Source organism: Brachypodium distachyon, chromosome 4 (assembly GCF_000005505.3).
Source record: "Brachypodium distachyon strain Bd21 chromosome 4, Brachypodium_distachyon_v3.0, whole genome shotgun sequence".
Classification (NCBI taxonomy): Eukaryota; Viridiplantae; Streptophyta; class Magnoliopsida; order Poales; family Poaceae; genus Brachypodium; species Brachypodium distachyon.
The window spans coordinates 40,663,800-40,685,034 of NC_016134.3; the positions used below are offsets into that span (position 1 = coordinate 40,663,800).

At 43.0% G+C, this 21,235-nt stretch overlaps 1 long non-coding RNA gene and 1 pseudogene across 1 annotated transcript; both read right to left on the minus strand.

Annotated features, from left to right (window-relative positions):
* Positions 1 to 5,747: 5,747 nt before the first annotated feature.
* On the minus strand, positions 5,748 to 7,401 carry LOC112268753. Its single transcript, XR_002960186.1, has 2 exons — positions 7,116 to 7,401; positions 5,748 to 5,975 (listed from the first exon to the last, which is right to left on the minus strand). It is a non-coding gene; the product is annotated as an uncharacterized LOC112268753 (long non-coding RNA).
* A 1,063-nt stretch (positions 7,402 to 8,464) lies between these two features.
* Positions 8,465 to 19,577, minus strand: LOC100825753 (annotated as a pseudogene).
* Between the last annotated feature and the right edge of the window lie 1,658 nt (positions 19,578 to 21,235).

Sequence of the window (21,235 nt, forward strand, 5' to 3'; positions counted from 1 at the left end):
AGTTTCGTTCATGTTGGCTGTCTACCTAAGTGTATTTGGAGTAGTTGTTGATTGTCATTTGGAGTAGTTGTTCGCACAGATTGTCAGTTTCTCGACGGATGTAGTTCCGCTGACGCAGAAATCTGAGGCTGGGAGCCTGGGTAGGCACTTGTTTAGGCAGCCCAGTACTTGTCTTTTCTGTTTTTATGTTGATCTCATTGTGTCGCTGATTCGCCATGTTTACGGAGTTGTGTGTTGTTTTGATCTCTGAGTTTTACTTTCTTGGTCAACTGAATTTATTTGTGAAAAACGAGCAGGGGTGAGGTGGGAGATGCGAGCCACTTATTTGGGGGTAGATGTGTGTGAAGTGTTTGAGGTTTCGGGTTCATCTTCATATTCGTTTGTAATTTGCCACACCTTGCAGAGTCAAATCTTTCTACTAATACCAAATTTTGCCACGCATAAGGTACCATTTTTATTTTGCGGCAGCATTGATCTAAATGTTAGTTGTAACAAGTTATGCATTACACTACTACAGAAAAGTTTATCAGTAACGGTCGAAAAACAACATCAGTAACGGTCGGGGCCGCCGTTACCAACTTCGTCGCAGTGACCGTTACTGATGCATATATACATCAGTGGCGAGCGGGCCGACCCAACCGTTACTGATGTATATATCATCAGTAACGATCGCATTGCCACATCAGTGTCGGTCGAGCGACCGATGCTGATACATTTTCGGTATTTAAAAAATAATTAAAACCACAGAAAATACACATAATAATATATACAGCACAGAAAAATGTATCTGATCACAGAAAAATACATATAAAGCCGCATCACATCACATCAAATCACATCATTTAAAGCATACAAATGTATATAAGCCGCATCATTTAAAGCATATAAAGAATACAAATGTATCTCACTTCACGACATTGATTACAAAGTGTCAAAATTTCATAGAAGCATATAAAGAATACAAATGTATCTCATTTCAAGCTTGAAGCTATTGTCGTGGGTGAATCCTAGACACCACTTGTTCCACGCGTTCGTAGAAGTTCTCACTAGGCTTGATGACCTCATTGTTGATGAGATGGGCGAACTCCCTTTGAATGTTATACACGACCCATTTAGGTCGGTGTCCCATTGTCATTCGGGGCCGCCAGTACTCTTCCATCGCCGCGACTGACCCCTTCCACTCAGGCTTGAACATGCTGGCATTCTCCATAAGGATGTGACAGCAGTAGTAGCCACAGAACACACTGCCGGGCGGCTGTTGCTGGCAAGGGAACCTGTGGTTGTGGTGAGTCTCGTCTTTATAGCCTTTACCAGTTAGTTTTCCCTTGCCGCCACTTTCCAGGCAGTGTTAATGACTGATTCGATGGGTTTCTAGAACTGGCCTCGAACACACTTCTTCGAAAGTAGTGAATCGAAGTAGTACACCACGGACAAGGCAAACAAATGAGTAGTGTCACCAATGGTCTCTGTTTTCAAAAGAAACAAACTTTAGTATCTAAGGGTGTATAAGAAAGACTGAATTAGAAAAAACAAACGGTTCCATATATAAAATTGAACTTACTCCAAATTAAGGAAGAAGAGGATAAAGTCGTGGTCCGCGTATTTCTCGAGACATGCCACCAAGTATTTAGATGCCATGGTTCTTGAGGGATCCTTTTCTGACTCAAGACCGATGTCACCGTAGTTGAACATCGCGGGGTCTAGAATGGCTACTTTTTTGACCTCCATTCGCCGCAGTTCTCTTATTTGGTAGGCAGACCACAGCCTTAAGAGGTTGACATCAAGCTTTTGGCGGTTGAAGAGGTGGAACAGTTCGTTGAACTCCACACCAAAGGTGATAGGACGTTCCTGAATGTTCCCGGTTTCTTGGTCAAAGAAACCATAGTCTTTTGGGATTCGAACATTGATTTGGTGGGCATGCTGTTGAGAACCAGCTGATGCTTGCATGTAGAACTGATGATGCTCTTGCATCTCTCTGGACAAGGCACGCAGGAAATCTTCGGTGACCAACGGTCTTTTAGGATAGTAAATAAGCACCCGGTCAAACTCCCTAGCCACGAAATAGGATCCGTCTTCGAATCTCTGGCCTTGACGGGGGTTCTTTATGAGAATGTCAGGCCTATTGTCCTCCCAGACTCCAGTTATGTCAGGCACATAGTGCATCTCATCTTGAGTGACATTGGAGGACTCCGTGATGGTCTTGCCGCCACGCCCCCTCTTTTTATGCCTCTTCTTATTGTCCCATGCCTTCTGCTTCTCTGCCTTGTACTTGTCATCGATCTTGCGGCCACCCATGGACTCAACGGCACCCAAGAGAGAGAAGGTAGGAGGGACGCTTCCAGCCTGTGCCGACCCTGTGGTCTGGCTATCTTTGAGCTGTGGAGGCATTGACATTGCCCGCTCTTCATCTCCGCCGGCATCGACAGGAGGTAGTATCCTAGGGGAAAGGCCGAGCGGTGATTGAGAAGTACCTTTGTGGGCGGAGGGAGATGGAGTCATAGAGGGCTGGTGCTGGTTGTAGAGAGATACCAAGCTCTTAGGTCACATAATGCGGTAGTTTGGACAACCGCTTAGGATATCCACGCCTTCCTCCAGAGGTAGCAGGATAGCATAATCCCGATGCTCCTCGACGACGGAGTCCACCATCACACTCACTTGTGCGTCGTTCATAAGAATGTCGTGCACCAGTGGCGGTGATTGTCTGGGCATCAGGCGGACAATGGCGCCTACAGGCTTCTCAGGCTTGTCTACGTGGATACGACACTTCACCGGTGCCTGCGCGTAACAAGAAGAAGGGATATGTGTGTAAGATCTTTATTCATGAAGGTAAGGAGTGAAAAAGAGTTTGAAAAATATGCTTACAAGGATGTTGTCGCTCGGACCCGGATCGTTATACCGGATGCCCTCGCTTGGGTCCGGTTGGCTAGTGGGGGGGTTGTCCATGCTAGGAGCCGAACTATAACCTGGGGTGTAGGTGTCTTCGTCGTCCATACGTGTGTCGGAGGCGGCGCTGCTCTTTAGCGGGGTGCTCTTTCGCGGGGGAAGCGGAAGAAGAGGAGGAAGGAGGTTTCTCAAACCTTTCACTCCTCCCCCGAGTATGGCGTCAAAGGCGGGGTGGTCTTTGGCCAATGCCAACACCAAATGATGGACGGATTGCACTGCATATTCTCGCGAAACCTCTTGAGACACGATAGATGCCTGCTCTCGCGCCTCTGCCTTAGCTTGTTCTATTATTTCAGCAGAAGCGGGGAGCTTTTTCTGGATCCTGCTTCGCTTCGGAGCAGGCCGGAAATAATCATCCCAGCAGGCCCCTTCGCCTTCAACTCGGCCACCTGCCGTAAGATACCAGACAGTCTTTGTCGGCCTGTCCTTCATCACTTCTTCCCCATCGTCTTCGCCAGCTCTGGCGCTTTTCCTCTTGTATCTCGATGCACCGCATATGTGGCAGGTCTCATGGTTCTCGTACTCTCCAATGTATACCATGCAGTCGTTTGGACATGAATGATATTTCACGCAATCTAATCCAAGCAGGCATGTAATCTTCTTCGCATCGTATGTGTTCTTGGGCAACTTGTTTGGCTGTGAAAAAACCGAAGCAAGGTAACTCAACAAGTCCGTGAAGCTCTTGTCTGACCAGCATGATGCTGCCTTCAGCCTCAAAAGTTCGAGCGCCACTTCGAGCACGTTGTTTTCTTCGCCAGCTCCATCATACAAGGGTGTGTTTGCGTCCTCCAACAATTTTTTGAACTGAGCAGACTCTGCCTCATCTTCGGGGTCCTCCAGCTGGTCCCGTAGGTACAGCTCATCTAGCATTTCGGCAATCCTACCACGTGGACCTCCTTCACGTTTCACATTAGCCTCCTCATCGACCCTTGTTTCTTCCTCGAAATCATTCGCCAGATCATACCACAGGACATCATCATCTTCGCTACCGCTACTAACATCAACCGCATCCTCCCCGTGACAAGTCAAATGAGAATAGCCTTCCACAAAACCCGATGCCAGCACGTGCATATGAACATCTTCAGGCTTCATCATGCATGTGTTTCCACATTTGCGACATGGACAACGCATCATCACAAGTCCTTTTCGTTCCATATCACTTTTCGCGACTCCAAAAAAGACCGTCTATTCGGTTATCCATCGAGCATTGATTCTTTACTTGGCGTACATCCAAGAACGGTCCTTCGATCTACAACACAATACACAAGAAAACAAACAAAGCAAAATAGTTAGCCTAATCATTGACAAAGGGATTAAGGTGTTAATTAACCGGAGCTAACTAAAAATTTGAAATTAGAGACATTCGGAGAGAAATTGGAGGTCGGCGAGAAAGATCGGGAGGGAGAGAGAGCTCGTAAGGGAGAGGAAAGGTCCGGGCGACGACGAGGAGGCCGCATTTTGGCCGGCGGCCGGAGCTCAAAAATTTGAAATTGGAGAACTTCGGAGAGAAATTGGAGGCCGGCGAGATAGATCGGGAGGGAGAGTGAAGCTTCGGGGTCGAAGATCGGAGCTTGCCGGCCGCCGGAGCTCCAAAAATGGAGCTCGGCGGCCATGGCCGCCCGCCGGCCATGGAGACGGCGGCCGCCGGCGCGGGGGGGGGGGGGGGGGGGGAGAGGAGGAAGGGAGAGGGAGGAGGGGCTACCTGGGGGGCAGGCCGGCAGCCATGGCGCCGTCGGGCAGCGCTTCGCCGTCGCCGGAGAAGAAGGGCCGCAGCTGGTCCGTTACGACGCGTAGCGCGACCAGTTGCGGCTCTGTTCTTCGTATTTAAACCACGATACTCATCAGTGGCGGTCGGGAATTGAGCGACTGTTACTGATAATAAGGGGTACATCAGTAACAGTCGCGTTAGGGTGCGACTGTTACTGATGTATGGTTCATCAGTGGCGGTCGTCTCTTAACCGACCGCCACTGATGTCTCTCGCGAGGTATGATGGTTCATCAGTGACGGTCGCCTCGCGCGACCGCCACTGATGTGTGGCCGGGCGGGGACGGGCAGACCCTGCTCTGTTCATCAGTAACGGTCGCGGCCGCGACCGACACTGATATTGTTCATCAGTAACGGTCGCGCCGGACCCGTTACTGATGTGTCGTTGCATATAGACCGTTTTGTAGTAGTGTTAATAAACGCTAGCACAGAGTGCTCGTGCGATGCTACGGAACAAACTAATACATGACATACGAAATGATTCTATTTCATAGATGTTAACTATGCCAATGCATTTCTAATTCTCACTCAAAGTTTAGCGTCATGGAATAAAAAGTTCGTATGTACATATATAATGCAAGGTGGTTCTACTTCATGAACACAAATGCTAAGTTGCAGTTCTAAATCTTTACTACTCCTTCCATCCCATATTAAGTGACTTTTTATTACATGTATCTAGACATTTTTTAGGCATAGATACATCCATATTTGGACAAATTAGAGTCACTTAATATATGTGACGGTTGCAATGATAGAAAGAACCGTAAATATCCACGGATGTTGTGGCCTCAGCTAATATGCTCCAGTTTACCGGTAAGTGTTATAGGTAACAAAAACAAGCTGAATTTTTTAGCACTCAGCTAGCCAATTGTCCCCCATATAACTGTGACAGGTATGTGGATTCATTATAATCTATACGTAAATACAGATTTCTTGATGAGTCTGCCTAGATATCGGAGCAATCTTGGTTCATACCAACCGACAAAAAAATAGATGATTATATATGCACCTGATCATATGTATTTTGGGGGCAACGTTCCAACTTGCAATGATATTTTCTTCCTCTCCAAGAGAAGTTACAAGGGTATGCTTAGCAAGGCAGTAGCAGAAATGTTTGGTTCTGTGACATGAAATGCCGAGAATGCAATCAACATTTTAATAGCAATATTATTTCCTGAGCAAACGACGTGCACGGTGATTTGCTCCTTTAACCCTGGAGTTGAGTTCATCCACATCATCCTCTAGACCATTCATCCTTTTGTTCTGCCTGCAATTCGAAATGCATAAGGACAAAAACATTCAGCAGGCGCACATGCACATAGCCAACAAATAAAAGATGAAATGGATTATTCGTTGTAAATTTCACTCAAAAGATTCCTTTTTAGTTAAATTTGCTCTTAGAAAGTGTCAAGAAAGTTTTCTCATAAATTTGATATAATTTTTATCAAACTTTAAGAAGTTCGACTTAGGATAAAGCTAGGATTTGTATTTAGGAACAGAGGTAGTAGTTAATATCCAGAATATTGGGTGCGTGTATAAAAAAGCAACGGATAAGGAGAATGGATGTATTTGGGAAGCAAAAGCAATGAATAAGTACCTCAGACAGCAAGCTCTAGGCCATCTCAGGCTAATTTCTAAAAGCTCTAGCCTTTGTACACATCATAGTTGGATGATAGCTGGTCCCCTCTTCCAAATCACAAATTGCACCCAAAGTCATATGATTCCTTTTAGCAAGGGAAATTGGGCCATCAAATTTGTGTGAGCTTTTTTATCTTATTTTTTGTGTAATGTGCACAGTAAACAGGACAGACGATTTTATATTATTCTTGCATAGTGAAAACGATGCTACCTGCAACCATGTGCTGGCTGCCTGGCTAAACTAAAACTTTGTATGGACTGCTACTGCTAATAGCTTGTAACCACACAAGCTGGCCAACACATTATATAATCGGTCTCTTTTTTGTGTGTGGTATGAGGCCATGTACACTTGCTACTTTTCTTATAGGATTTATTAATATTATACATACGGTTATCATCTCAGATGCACAGCAACTAATGCCCTTTGGTTTAGCATTATCATGAATGAGCTCCATCCCAAATGATACTAACAACGTAACAATCAACCTAAATCCTCTGTTTTACTACTGGTAGTGAATAAGATAGGGCCTAGGGGGTTCTGGAAATTTGAAGTTTGTAGCATGGAAGTGGACGGGCGTGCAGTACAGCCGCTGCTGTTGCCCTGAACAGGAGAAGAGTAAGTCTCCAGTCTCCTCTGCGCGTAAGGGATCCACCATCATCAAACGAAACGCGAGCGGCACCGGAACATAAGAAACGGGATTAACGAACCAAATCAAATCCTCACAAATCCATCCTAATAAACGAACCATGGGAATTAGGAAGTATTTACCAGTGCTGAGAGAAGCCACCACGGATCTAGATGAGCACTTCACCACGGAGAAAGCTGGAGTGTTCCCGGCTCTCCCGCGCGCCCTCTCCCGTTCTCCCGTGCCTCCTCGCCTCCTCCACGATCTTCCCTTGCGGGCCCGAAGTGGCCCCGTTGGGTGGAAGGAGCCCATAGAGGAGATAGTCAAGGTGGACCGGAAATGGTTCGCGAGAAAGCCTAGAGATCGATCTCCGGACCGGCGGCGGATCGGCTTCCGTCGATCCAGTCACCCCGCTAGCCACCTCCATCCACTGGCACATATCACTCGCGGGTCTCTAAAACCCGCCACTGATGGCTCACATGTGAACTCTGAAAAAACCAAAAAACGGTTATGACTAACCACGTACTCGACTTGAGTATACCGTTACGGTCCAGTTGGGGCCCACAAGAAAGGCTACTACGACTCCAGAAATCCATATGCCAAATCTTGCGACTCAAGACAAAAAAGTTTAATTAGAGTATATCTCCTCAATCATTGTAACCGACTTAAACTCTACCTGAGACCCGGCCTCCTGCATATATAAAAGACCAGGAGGATGAGCCAAGAGGATCCCAACCTAGATAGAAGCCGTCTAGACGCACTCGCCAGATCGAATCTGTGTATCTAGCTCCACGGCACCCTTTGTAATCGACTCATCAATACCAGATCAGACAAACAGGACGTAAGGGTATTACCTTCCGAGGGCCTCGAACTTGGGTAAATCGTGCCCCCTGTGTCCTTATTAGCCGACGAGATCGTCAACACATACACTCGAAATCTTTCCTAGATATAAGTCCACCAATATGGACATTGTCGAAATCCTAACTTCGTCAGGCGGGTTTTCAAAAACCCGCCACTGTTAGCACCCTATCAGTGGCCATGCTATCAGTGGTGGGTTTGGCGGTTTTTAGATCCCACCTGAAAGATCGGTATGGTCGGTTAGAGGAGGGGGTGAATAGGCGACTAACAAATTTTAACGTTTTCCTTTTCTTTTCTTGAAAGATACAAACACTTAATCCTAAGGCTCACTAGATTTTCTAAAGTGAATGCAACCCTAGTATGAAGTGCAATAACCGAAACACTGGCCAAAACAAAAGATAGACAATGAACCCACGTGTTACTGTCTTGTTAGATATTTTGACAGTTTAAGGAGGCTCTCCTAGCAACTGGAACATCCTACTATCTGCTATGAGTAGCATAACATGCTAATCGATGCAAAATTTGATACTCTATAGCATTCCAAACAACCGGTGATATTTGTATTTCCAACATCAAAAGCAAATGTTACACCTACAGAATTGTGCTGCTATTCCGGGTGACCATTTATATCTGATCAAGGCTAAAATTGAAGGACATCTGGAACCACAAGTCAGTGTAAATGTGTGAACTGGCTTGCATGTGATTCCAATATTAATTGAAGATACAGTACAAAGCAGACAGAAAACCATTATTAGGAAGTTTGGAAATTGGATAAATTCCAATCAACAGATCATTGTCAAACAAAAAGTCAATAATGGATAAATGTATACCTCGTCCACGGCCCCACTCTTTATCTTAGACTGCATTATGCACCATTTCTTGAAATGCGCACCTGGAAGCGCAGAGTGGCCACCACATTCATCAAATTGCAAAAAAGAAAATAGAAAAAAAAACATTTCCAGTTTTGTTCGAGAATAGAAATCGCAAGATAACAAAAGAAGAGAACACAAACTACAGAGATAAGAAGGAAAAACCAACCCGCACTTATTTTAAGATTGCACGAACTAGAATTGATAGTTTTCACAGACCATCTACAGAATGTATCTAGAAATTGGCTCATCAGAAAAAACACGGAAAAAAGAATAAATAAGATGAGATTCGTCCTCCCCCTACATATTTAATTTCTTCTCCTATACAAAAACTAGCAAGACCCACTCCATTGGTAATCCCATCAATGACACCCTTATCGAAAAACTCCGTTAGTTCGGTTAATCCTCTTATACCCAAGGTAAAGAGCCTACTATAGAAAATATCTATATAACCACGATTATATGACCAACTGTATATCTTTTTTTTTACTTGATAAAAAAAGTTCTTTTTTGGACTTTCTTTGTAAAAGGAATTTTGTAAATTCAAATTCTGAAAAAAAGAATAAACAGATCCATAGAAAATATATGCTATGAATAAACCGAGGATAACTAGACTTACAGAAGATATTGCATTAGTAATAAATTCATATGAATTTATAGAAGAGTTGGAACTTTCCTGAGTAAAGTTTATTGAAGGAATTAACCACTTTGATAATATGGTTAACCCCGCTGTTCCATTATCCATTATTTCATTATCAAAAGGATTCCTATGAATCCAATGATGCTAAGTGAAATGGGATAACATCAGCTAGTAACTTGAATTAAAAAAGTAAAGAAAAAGGAGACATGTAAATGTATCTGCCACCGAAACTAACTGACCTAAGTACCTCAAAATAGGAACCAAGTGGAACATCATGTACTTGTTGTACAGTCTCAAATACCTACAAATAACCAGTGAGAAACAAATATTGTTTATGATTTCAAGCATATAACATAATGTAACTTCTATGATTACGGACATATTAACTGTTATATTGGGATGTTCGGTTGTACTATGAACATACCAGATCTGTTTTGTCAGCTGAAAAACCATATGCTGCCATTCAGTCATCTTCTATATCTAAGTATGGGAAACCCCACTACTCCTTCCATTCCACAATACAATGCATATAGATTTTTCACATTTGTTTAACAATACATCTCATGTTTTTCTTGGTACCCGCATCCGACCAATAACTACTCATATCAATTTATTATTAATCAATATGAATGATCATGCACTAGAAACGAGAGCTGCCTTGATCCAAGTGCACAAATCTATATGCGTTGTATTGTGGAATGGAGGGAGTACTTGATTTTCTCTCAACATGCAGTCATGCCACATCATCACATAATTAATTTGTTCACACATTTATTTAGTGGGAAACTCATAATTTTGCACATGCATGCATGTTACTTTCCATCAAGCTATTTTCATTAAGTGAAGAATGTATAATCTATCATACAATTACATTATATGTTTTCAATGGATACTTTTTAATTTGTTACTATTTTTTACTCATATATGTTAACTAAGAAATTCCTTCAACAACGTGGGCTCACGTATGTTAACTAAAAAAATTTCTGCAACAACGTGCGAAGCATCGTCTAGTTTGTGAATACGGAGGACACGTCGGACTGTGGCATATGGACTTACAATTAAGTTCTCTCACCTGACCATCATACTCGTCTGCAAGATGCCATTGTCCCAGCTGCATAAAGCGGTATTTTTAGTCAGACTAGTGTCAACTCAAAAGAACCTACTGCCTTAACAGTTCAATTAACCGGTCGGCAAATAAAGGACAGAGAACACTGTAGTTGTCATTTCTAGCAGATCCAGCGATTATCATTAAGTAGCACAGAACTCGGAATGTGGAAGCTTACTAATTGCAGAAACATGCATGAACGACGGATAATACATTAATACACATATACAGTTTTGTACGGATCCGTCTAGACTAGCATATAACATGTGCAAACTTAACTGGAAATTATGTAAACCTCGGAGTTTTGAAAACTCAGAACGTAACTGGTTGAACCAGGGCAGTACCATGAAATCACGCAGATTGCCTGGAAGAATTGCAGTAAGAATGTCCAACTTACATGAAAATGGGGAACACTTAAAAGACAATATCCAGGGAAAATGTTATACGATATAAATTAAAAGTAATAGTAATGATGTTCTCGAGAAAAATGGCAACAAGCCTACATTTTGCCAATTTAGTACTCCCTCCGATCCATATTACTTGTTGAAATATTACATATATCTAGACGTTTTTAGACATAGATACATCCATATTTGAACAAATTTAAGACAATTAATATGTATTGGAGTGAGTATTACTATTCTATTTACTGGGTTCAACAACCACATCAACAGTTTTGAGGAAAGCAGTTTCTGGAATGTCCAACAAATCCATGAATCGCTGGGAACAAAATAATGTTATTTCGTGGGAAAACTTCAACCATGTGTACTACGGAGTACAAAAGGACAAAAGTTCCAGTCTGAAATAGCTGACATTGTGCTGGATGCTTACGTTGATAGCTTTATCCTTGCGAGCTGTCCGATATACTGTTATGTAACTTGAATCATCACTTAATAGATTATCAAAAAACTGTTCTGCAGTACAGGGAAATGTTCCCTGAAATGAGATTCAATTAAAGATTAGTTGTCTTACCAATTGCAAATTCATGAAAGATACAGTTAGCAATTATTACATCGAATACAGAGACTAGAACTCCTTCTTTGACAAAAGGTTGTAGTTGCCCTGTTAAATCAGCACAATCTTTTTGGAACATTTATCTCCTTCCTGCTATTTTTTCTTGAGCTACTGAGTGCACGTAATGCGGATTGAGCACGTTCCTGTGATCCCAAAACCGAATATATCAAATCAAGATGGGCATTTTTTTGTAAACCTCTGCCTATCAAGAACAGCTTCAAAACACTAGTGCACCAGCAATAAGAATCCAAATTTTCAACAGCAAAATGAATGCAGCCTGTATTTCAAATCCTTAATTATAAAAGAGGTATAAGGGGTTGAGAGTGTAAATACCTATTTCTCAGCCTCTATCATCGTATGGAAGTTCTTGACAGCTCGTTGCAATGCTTTAATTGTGTGGTTTCTGTCCCAAAACGATGCAAATTTATATCTGACTCTTCCTGCAAAAATAATATAAGAAAATGTGACATAGAGCAATTGACCACACTTGCGATCTTATCTAGATTGCCTTTTGGCAGCTCCTAAAAATCGTGCGGTTTTTCTGCTATGCAATTTTGGTTATCATCGTACTTTTAGTATGTTTTCTGGCATGAAGCACAACCTTTAGCTCTATGAGCATGCTTAATAATTTTGGCTTCCGTTCAGTTTTGCCGCATCAAGATAAACTGGGCAACTAAATTTCTGGTGAAGTCTTGCAACCTACAATCACAGTACTCAAATTTACATGGAGTCTTTGACTAATAATAAATACCAAAAATGTTGGTACTGTTCAAAAATAGAAGTAAGCATCAAGATCAAAAAGAAAATGTTCAAGATTTAATGGGTGCGGAAAACCACATTACAGGTTAAGAACTATGCAGGATTGCAAGTTTTCAACCTTACCGTCAGGGCATCACAAGGGAGGAACGCCATGTCCTCCAGCTCCCATTCGAAGAAATATCGTAATTGCTGGATTAATAACTGCATGTTGTCTTCTCCTTATCTGCTTGTGAGAAAAGAACAAAAAGGAACATTAACATCTTTGGAAAGGAAATGATGTAAAAAAACACAGAAAAGAAGTAGGAAAAGGCTTACCTCATCAATATCTCTCAAAGGAGCACAACCTTCATATATAAGAAAGAGATGTTCTTAGTCACACGATGTATCAACTATCAACCAAAGGTAAACAATTGATTTACTTCTAATACCGGCTATCTAACTTTAACAAAGTACAAATTTCCTAAGCTCATACGGCAAAAAACATGTCCAATGGTACAATACGCGGCCCAACTTATATATGGCATCAGAACATACGAGAAAGCTCTTCCGCGCCCGACCACCCCATCCGGTTAATTCCATCTACTCCTCCTCCTCCACAGGGCATCTCCAAGAGAACCTCCCAAATCCTCTCCATTTGTCCAAATTTGTCTATATGGGAGTCCATGAACAAAATACACAATTCAATGGGAATCCTCATTTGTCCAAAAGTCGTCCACACCCCCATTTCTTTCCCAAATTTGGGAAGAGTATGGGAGTCCCCATTTGTGCAAAACTTCTCCAAACCTTGTCCACTTGTCTTCTTGGCCCACATGTCAAAGACTCATGAAAAGAGAAATAGGGGGTTACCATTGGACAACTTGATATTTTACTTACCCCCATTTGTCCAAAAACCACTCAAATGGACAAATGGGGAGGACAAATCGGGGCTCACCCTTGGAGGGAATCTCCAGCCACGAAAACGACAAAGTGGTTCGTTTGGGTCGCGTGCCGGACAGAAAATGGCCCGAGTCCGGCCTTCGTCCGTTTGGGTCGGGCCGCGCGTCCAGCGGGGAGACACAAATTGAGAAAAAAAACATGCAGAAGAACACAACATGAATCTAAAATTTGCTTCATTTCATAGATAGCCCCCGAGCGGCCTTCGTCCTCCTACACCAGGAGGGGAATGATGGTTATACTAGAGTGGGTTGTGAACCACTTTTAGGAAATCTAAATTTCCAAAATGGTTCCTAACCCACCCCAGTGTAGCCAGCTTTCCACTCCCGGAATCTACTCGTCCTCGCCGGGGAACCAGAGTAGCGGCGCCACGTCCTTGTCGGCTTGCCAGGCCCGACGTTTTATTTCGAACGCATGGTCCGCCGCCATCCCCCTGGCGATCTCCACGTCGTCCAAGGCCTTTCGGCGGGCGTCGCCCTTGGCGCCATGCTCCGACGAGGCCTTCTTCGCGAGGGAAATGAGGCGCTCCTCCTCTTCCTCAAGAGGCCCGAGAACCCGAAACTCGACGTAGGGGGCGCACTCCTTCAACGCCACCACTTCTTCCATGCGCGGCCCTTTCTTCCTCTGGCCCGCGCCGCTGCGCCTCCTATTGCAACGCCGTCCGGATCCACGACTGGCGCCCACGTTCGTACTGAACGCCGACGGTGGAGAATGCCGAGGAATCCATGGTGGCGATGTCCGATGGGACATGTGCCGAGGATTCCATGGTGGCAGTGGCCGACGAGAGAGACGCCGAGGATTCCATGGTGGCAGTGGCCGACGGGAGAGATGCCGAGGATTCCATCCTAGGGTTTTTGGCGAGGTGGGTGGAGTGGGGATGTCGACCGGGATGCGTGTTTCTGCCTCGTTGCCATGTGGGGACGGGGAGGCGAAAAGGTTTGACCGAACGGACGCGCGGACCGAGCCGGTGCTCCATTTCTCGGTCCGTGGGGACGCAAATCCGGCACAGATTTGCGCCCGGAATGCGTCTTCGCGGATGAAAAAGCGGGCGCCCGCCCAAATCCGTCGCCCCGCCGGACCACGCTTTTGGTCCGTGTCCCGCAAACGGACCGTGCCGGCCCAAATGGGTCGCCCCGCTGGAGGTGACCTTATCTGCTCCACGCGGGACCTCCTCCTCCAGATCTCCTCAGACTGACACCAACTGCCACTCCTTCCGTCCGCCGCCGCTCCTCCCGGCTTCTCCTCTCCAGCCGGCCCTCCTTCCGGCACTACGACGCGCTGCTCCCCCAAGGCCACAACTCCTATACGCCTCCGCGGCTCCCTGCCGGCAGGCAGTGACTCCTTTCGTGCGCTACCCCATCTCCTCCGTGCTGGTCGGGCTTCTCCCATGCGCCGCCGCCAGCGTATGGGTTGTCATCGCCTGAGGCCCAAATCCCCACCATGGCGGCTCCCGCCAACCGTGCTTCTCCGTCGCCAGTCGGTGCGCTTGTTTTTTATTAATTTCTTCCGAAATTTGAGAAAATTAAAGTTTGGAAATATTTTGAAGGGTGAGAAAACTGAAAGTTTGGAGAAAAAAAAGTTGAAAAGGTTTCAGAAAATTAAAAGCTGGGAAAGGATTAAAGTTAATAAACTAAAACCAAAAGTTAGGAGAAGTAAAAGTTGAAAATCAAAAGTTGGAGAAAACCAAAGCTGGGGAAAAGTATAAGTGCTGGGGATGAAAAAAAGTAGGACGAAAAACCAAAAAAGAAGAAACAAAACCCTCTTCCGACAGTCCCAAAATGGGCTGTCGGAATCGTCCGCGAAAACCTTCCCTGGCGGAGCTCCGGTAGTTAGTTCTGCCCCAGAATATAATCATGCATACAGAAAACAACTCGTGTTAACCAGGACTGGTAGCTTCATCGATTCAGATGTATGAGGAAACTGATGCATGGCAGCAAGTACAGCAAATATACTTCCGGAAAGCTGGAATTCAACAGAATTTTCCTACACATTGCGGTACTGGCAACCAGCAATAGTGCAATATTGCAAAAGGAGAAGTAAGTCTTAGTGAGCAAATAACATGGAATAGTGGGAACCTAGAATGGTTGATAACAAGAACGTAACAACCATTTAGCACATGAACTATGGAAAACAAACATAAAAATCATTCTAGTATTATTTTCAGTTTCCAATGAATTATTGAATGACATGCCTATGGAGCCATGGTTTCCGTAGGATGTCAATCAGCAGGACAAGGTAATACCTAACTACGCCAGCATTTAAGAACCACAGGACACAAGTCTGCTCGTCAACTTAATCCAGTTTCCAAAAAAACCCGACAAAATTAGTGTTTCCATATGTATGCTGTTATCATACTGTTTCCTTATTTACTCTGTTATCCAACAAACGGTCACCATAAGTAGTTATCGAAATATTTTCAAGAAAGGTGCATTTCAGTAGATGGACAATGGGGCAGGCTCTATGCATAAAACTTGCTACTCCCTCCGTTTCATAATTCTTGTCGAAATATTACATGTATCTAGATGTTTTTTAGCAATAGATACATCCATTTTTTGGCAAATTTGAGACAAGAATAATAAAACGGAGGGAGTAACATTTATTAGCATTTGCTAATATCTTATGATTGCCAAAGTGTCTCTATAGAGTTTAGAAGCACGATAAAATCAACAGGACATTAAAAAATGAATATTTTTCCAACAAACACAGCCAAAGGATGAGATTGAAAATAATGTATGTCAGAATCAAAAAAAGAAAAAGAAAATAATGTATGTAAGCTAACCTTGATCTGCTTAGAAAAGACGTTTGAATGGAAGCAAATGTGCCATGAAGACACATAGTACATGCGGCCGTGATACAGAAATGACCTCTCAAGTGCAGACGAGTAACTGTGTTCGACAACCTGAAAGACGAAGAAATCACTAAGCAGTGACACAATACTCTTGCAAGTTGGAACTTTAGTTTAGTAGATCTATTTACTTGCCTCATCTGGACGGAGCCCAAAAATTGTCTGCAAATGACCTGGCTTTTGGTGCACTACAGTTGGGCCTTGTTTGTCCAACGAAATCCTTCTACGAGCATCAGCCTCAGCAGAGTTGTTTAGAGCTCTAAAGCACAAAATGTTTAATATGTCATAATTCTTGACACGTACTCCTTCTGATCCTAAATTGTTGTCGAAATATTACATGTATGACGTTTTTTAAGAATAGATACATCCAACAAATTTGAGTCAAGAATTAGGATCAGAGGGAGTATCATTGATTTCAATGAGTAAAACAAATGAGTTAGGCAAAACAAGGTACTGAATCAGGGCTAGCATAGCGAAATCTTAAAATACAGCTACCGCAGTTTACTATTGGAAGCATAAAATGTTTGATATGTCAGAAGATTACCAACATAGGACTAGTGCAAAACGTGTGCGTTACAACTTGCGACAGATTAAAAAATAATCTTATAACACAAGCAATGTTTAAAATATTGCTATACTGTCTGCCATTTATGCTAAATTAGATAATCTATGATTCGCTCCCATCTCAAACATTTATGCCAAACTCAATATGCTGTGGCAACAAGCTGATGGACTGGCGCCAACTGATTTACATCTTTGTATGAACTAGTGGATACCTCGCGAGTAGCGCGGGCCTCAAAGGGCACCACATTTCTCCATACGTGAAACAAAAATAAATTGGAATGAAGCAAAATAAACATCATAAGAGTATTGCAACTCATGGTATGATTCATGTAAGAGAGAATGCAAATAAACTTGTATGGTATAAAAATTAATTCATCTTCGTGAATAATTCCTAACGTGTGACTGAAAAAAAATTAGGTTAAACTACATGTTGCTTCTTCCATAAGAATAACTCGAAGATGCGGCATCTCATTTTTCAGGTAATCAATGTTGATAAAATGGATGATCACACGGTAGCTGGCTTGGAATGTGAACATGAGAAGACATATTTTTGAAAGTTAGCCACACCGGTGGTGATTTAGTATCCCTCGGCTTTTGAATTATATAGATAAATTTCTTGTAGGTTTCTTATGCTGGAATGGTGAAAGGAAAGAGAATATGGCTTGGTGAACTAGGTGACGTCCTAGAGGTAAAGAGTTATGATGAGAGTGGCTTGAGATGAAAATTCTATGTTTTTACGCCACATAGAGAACGATAGAGAATTTTTTGCAAATGCTAAGAGTTGGTTGAGTTTATGATGACATGGACACCGTGCATGTTGAGTTTACAAACATTAAATGAATCTTAGTGGAGATCAATGGTGATGATGTGGACACTTTGCATGTTGAACTTACAAAGGTTAAATGAATCTTAGTAGAGGTCAATGGTGATGATGTGGACACTTTGCATGTTGAGGTTGCAAACATTAAATGAGTTTTAGTGGGAATCAACTTTATAGATATTATAGATATAGATTAGAGATATAAATATTATTGATTTTAACCACACAAAATAAGGGCAACACAAGGTACTGCATCGGGGACTAGAATATCAAAATCTTAAAATACAGCTGGCACAGTTTTTATTTGCATAGTGAACATAACAGAAATACAATACTGTAGTTTCACACTTTCACTTAAATTGTCCAAAAGGACCGAGTAAAATAGCGAAGCAAGTGACTTCGACATGTGAAAGCTGTCACAGCATGCAGATTTTCACAGCAGACAGCTGACATGATAAAAAGATTGCAGTTCACGGCAAATTAATAATAAGAATAAGGCTATAGGCAATTGACCTGGAGGAACTCTCGTGAACCTTGATTGCTTTAATATCAAGACACGCCTGACAATACAGAAAAGTATAATGTGATAGTTGCAAATAAAAGATCAACTTTCAGAAGTCAAGTGGTTTTGTGTAGAAATCAATTACCTGGCCTGATGAGCTGTCAAGCGTATACCAAACAGGTCCACTCTGCCTTTCAGACTCAACTGGAACAGTGGCAGAACCAAGTGTTGTGCTCTTCCATACAATGTCCCAATCATATATTTTCACCTTTATCTATGACAGTGTACATAACAAATGCATGAGTGTATCCTTGATAAAGTACCTCTCAGTAAGCACCGGTGGAAGACTTCTTGGGCCTCATATGACTGTTCTCAAGGAGGTCTCTTAAGAAAATATTGCCAGAAATAAACTTCTAACTTGAGAACAGCCTCAATGAAATATCTTGACTGGCAAAGCTGTGAAATATCTATTTTATTTAGCTTGCTCTCCTCTGTTTGTGTTAATCTTAGACCTTTGAATCTGATAAAATTTTCCTGTCTTCCCGGTTTTGCGGTCTTGTAGACCCTTTGTACAGGCATTGGCTATTGACACAGATCTTCCTGTGTTTGAAGGACTTCCATGGAAACATTGCAGACATCTTTTAATGGAAAACTGAGCAAAAGCACCATTACATTAGTGATGGTAAACCATCTCAAGAATACAGTCAAATTTGAACTAGCAGTCTGACTAAGCAAAAGATGAAGCCGCACAAAGGCGCTTTACTTTGACAAAGTTATTGTATTAAACTAAACATATAAATATAAATGTGTGTCAAAGTGGTGCGCCAAGTAGTTTGGCTAGCTTCTGTACATGAATTGTGATTGTGTCATGTTACTTGTAGTTCTAACAGCTATGAATAGACAATGCATGTTTTAAGGGAGAATCAGAACTAGCCAGAAGAGAAAATACTGGTAAAACCTTTACAGGAAGACTGTCAACAAAAAAAATTGAATTCCTCTCCCCACATTGGGTTTCTTGAGCCAGGAACCATGGAGCTGTAAGGAGTAAGAGATATAATAAACAAAGGAAATATGTAGATACTACAAAATTACCTGCTACCCTCTATTATTTTGTCAAGCAGAAATAATACTATTTAATATATTAGTAGAAAACTTTTTCATTTGAAATTGTTTCCACGACCACCTTCCACCATTGATTTTCCCATAAAATATTATCAGGATATATAGCATATCACAATCTCCCAAGTCTTTCGCTCGGATTTCAGGAGTTTTGGCATAGCGAGACTTTCATGGCAATCATCCATTCATTCCTCTCTTAGTTATATCAGTCTGCAATTGCTAGATCTAAACTCAGCTTCTCCTTCTATTGCCCTGCGTCAGAACACTCCTGCACCAATAGTGTTTCGCACCCCTGCCATCTCAGTAACAACAATGTACCAATAGTACAGTAGTGTATCTATTCACTGGACATTATATTTCTCTTCAGATCTCCTTGAAATTGCGAAAATGCTATTCAGCTCCCGAGCTACTTCTCGCTCGCTATCCTGGGCGTGAGAGTTACTCCGAGATCCAGTTTCCTGGGCCCACGCTCTGCGTATTCCGACGGCCCATCTGTATTTCCCTCGTATTGTGGCTGGCTCTAACGGTCCGATGCCCCAACAAACCGGGATGAGCCCGAACAAAAAACCTACCCCATTTAACTCATCGTAGTCTGCATTTTCACCCACCCCTGTAACTACCTATGCGCCTTAATTACGGAGAATCCACGCTTGTCGTTTATTCAAACCGAACTGCTCGTTGTTCTGCAGATCCACATTCTTCACCACTTCACCGTTGATTGTGATCAAATCCACTGGCCTGAAGTTCCGGACGAACTTCCGGCTATTCCAGGCGCTGGAAGTTCCGGCCCAACTTTCGGATGCTTTCTGTTACTTTTCGAGAGCGGAACTTGCTGCGGAACTTCCGGATATTTAAGAATATGCGGAACTTCCGGCCTCCAACCGGAACTTCCGGTGTGCCCGTTACGGATCTGACTTGCCTTAATGTTCCTGCTATATATACCCCTTGTATGCCGCCGTTTTGGGATGAGTTGAGTTCGTGAAATCTCCTTGGCGTTGTAAACACTCTCCATATAGTGAAGTTTCGCTGGCTGGCGCCCGTGGTTTTCCCCTCTCGTTGTTTGAGAGGGTTTTCCACGTTAAATCCGTGTGTCCCCGTGCTGTGATTTCTTCTTCATTTTTCGTTCTTACTTGTCGCGTTCATAACAAGTGGTATCAGAGCCCCAGGTTCCGCCTAGGGTTTGCGACATGTCTACCTTGAAGTTCGATCTACCGCAGCTGGACTACACCACACGATTCTCGTTGTGGCAAGTGAAGATGCGGACGATTCTCGCCCAAACTTCAGATCTGGATGAAGCGCTTGATTCCTTCGGCAAGAAGGATGAAAAGGAGTGGACTGCCGAAGAGAAACGCAAATATCGTAAGGCCTTGTCTTTAATTCAACTTCATCTATCCAATAATATTTTGTAAGAAGTGTTGGAGGAGAAATCCGCAGCAGCCCTGTGGCTGAAACTGGAATCGATCTGCATGTCTAAAGATCTAACCAGTAAGATGCATGTAAAAATGAAGTTGTTCACCCATAAGCTGCAAGAAGGTGGTTCAGTAATATCTCATATAACTGTTTTTCGAGAGATAGTTTCTGACTTGCAAGCTTTGGAGGTTAAGTATGATGATGAGGATTTAGCCATCTTACTCTTATGCTCGTTGCCCAGTTCCTATACAAATTTACGCGATTCAATTTTTTATAGCCATGACTCTCCAACCCTTAATGAGGTTTTCGAAGCACTTCAACAGAAAGAAAAGATGAAGTCTATGGTGTAGACCGATGGGTCGTCGTCAAAGGCAGAAGCTCTGCAGGTACGTGGCAAGACCGAGCAGAGGAACAACAACTATGGCAACCGAGATAAGAGCCGGGACAGAAAATCCCGTTCAAAGTCCCGTGGAAAAGATAAGTTATGCAGGTATTGTAAGAAAAATAATCATGTCATTGAAGATTGTTATAAACTGCAGAACAAGGAGAAAAAAAACGGTACCTACAAACCGAAAGACAAGTCCGATGGTAATGGTAAGCCCGCTGTCGTTTCTACCGACAGCTCTGAGGGTGATTGCCTCGCTGTTCTTGCTGCTTGTGCTTCCCGTGATGATGAATGGATTCTTGATACATCATGTTTCTTTCATATTTGTTGTAACAAGGATTGGTTCAGTTCTTATGAATCTGTGTAGACTGAAGATTTTGTGCGTGTGGGTAATGACAATCCTTGTCATATTGTTGGCGTTGGGTCCGTTCAGATCAAGA